The following is a 2,280-nucleotide window of genomic DNA, read 5'->3' as shown; positions in this document are numbered from 1 at the left end:
ATCAAATTGTAGTGGATTACTCTTGTTTTTCCTCTTCTTTCTTCCTTTAGTCGAGTTCTAATCATCCAGCCATTAAAGCCAGGTCAAATGGGTGCTATCTGCAAGTATGGGTATTCTTGTGCATCTCCTCTCTCTTCATGTCAGCTGGATGCTTCACTCTCTGCTCTAGTCCTTGGTGGCCATGGCCCTGTCCCTGGGTCCAGGAGTCCCCAGGTCTCACCACATTGCTGGCCAATCAGGTCTCAATCCAGGTGGACAGGAGTCTGTTGAACATGGTCAGACTTAGCTCACAACTTCATTGCTGTATTTCCCCAACTTCCCCTTATTGGTAGTACAACGTGGTCATCAGCAAGACCACATGCCTGCTCGTGTATTTCCCTTGAGTCTTGGAAGGGGGTTTACCCTGAGGAGAATTGACCGCTTGCCTTGATGGCTCCCCAGCGAACAACTTGCTTGTTCTTGTAGTTGTCAATCATACTGAGATTATTGTTTTTGATTTTTCCTGTTGGTCTTTCTTTCAAGAAGTATCTTCTGTTCTTTTAGCCCCTCCAGTCTGGTCTGCTTGTCTTTTCAAGTGGAAATTTCCTAGCTCAGAAAGTTCTAGATGGGGATAAGGATTCTACCTATAGTCTTATGCAATGCAAAGGCTCTGCAGGAAGTCTCCTTCTCTAGGCAAGTTCTAGAGCCATTTTAGGTATTCCAATCAGTTAGAGGCTGAAGATGAACTTACAAGCTTTTTATGGTGATGTTTCTGGCTATTCTTTCTCTCCCCCTCAAGTGTCAATTTTACAGTAGTAGGCAAGGGAAACCAAGATTCAAAAGACAGCCAAGTGTCTTACCATTAAGGAAATTAAATCTTATGTACAGATTTTAAAGTAAGTCACGGTTCCATGGCACAGCCCTGACCCTAAGAAATAATCTCATCTCACTGTTTTGGAACATTCTGATGGAATTTGATGTTCTTAGTATTTAAAGTAGTAATTATATAACACCACTTTGTAAAAACAATTCAACTTAAGAAGAAGTTTGACTGCTTTTTGTTTCTCTCTAATTTTAAAAATAAGAGGAAAAGAAAAGTAGCTTACATCTTAAAACTAAGTAGTAGAAAGAAGATGGACATTCAATCAAGTAACTGTCCCTCTATTCTGATGTGAAGAGTCTTGGTGTGATAATGTAGGAAAAGCATTGGACTGCTAACCTCAAGATAGGCGGTTCAAACCCACCATCCATTCCTTGGAAAACTTATGCAGGGTTGCTATGAGTCAGCATTGACTTGATGATGACACATAACAACAGAAATCCACCTATTCATTCACTCAACAAGAATTACTGATCTTCTACAGTATTTTAAAAATGGTTCCAGGTCCTAGGAATATAGTGATGACAAAAATCAAGTTCTGCCACCTTGATGCTTATTTATATTCTAGTCCCCAGTACATTCATTCCATCATCCAAAAAAAGGCACCACTATCTTTCATCCACATTATTGCTATTTCCTTCCTCATCTTCTTGCTTCTAATTGTTTATCCTTAATTCTATACTCAAAAGAGCAGACAGATTTATTTTGTTAAAAGATAGATCAAATCATGGCATTTCTACTTAAAACTTTTCAGTGATTTTTTATTCTCTTTAAATAAAAGTCAATACCCTTACAATGCCTATAAGACCTACATAGTTCCTTTACTTCATAGTGAAATAACATAGTAGTAAATTAAAACATGACCTTGTATTAGATAGAAAAGACTATGAAAATTTTTAATCAATTTGTGGGAGCTTTTATTTATTCACTTAGCAAATCAGCATATACTTGATACTAATTAGTGCTTCCACTGCTTTAGATTCCATGTATGAGAACGGTAATGATAAAACTCTAAATATAGGCATTGGTTAAATTACCCGGTTGTTGTTGTTAAATGCCAAGTCGATTCAGATTCATAGAGACCCTGTATAGGTTTTCAGAGGCTGTAAGTCTTTGAGGGAACAGAAAGCTTCATCTTCCTCCCGTGCAGCAGTGGGTGGGCTCAAATCCCACATGTTGTTGTTGTTAGGTGCCATAGAGTCAGTAGTGACTCATAGAGACCTTATGCACAGCAGAATGAAACACTGCCCGATCCTGGGCGAACCTCACTACTGTTGCCACGCTTAAGTCCATCAATGCTGCTACTTGGCTAATCCATCTCATTGGGGGGTTTTCCTTTTTTTCTCTGACCCTCCACCTTACCAAACATGATATCCTTCTCCAGTGACTGGTCCCTCCTGACAATATGTCTGAAGTATGAG

Source organism: Chrysochloris asiatica, unplaced genomic scaffold (assembly GCF_000296735.1).
Source record: "Chrysochloris asiatica unplaced genomic scaffold, ChrAsi1.0 scaffold00077, whole genome shotgun sequence".
NCBI classification, from domain to species: Eukaryota; Metazoa; Chordata; class Mammalia; order Afrosoricida; family Chrysochloridae; genus Chrysochloris; species Chrysochloris asiatica.
Note: the sequence above shows the minus strand (reverse complement) of the source record.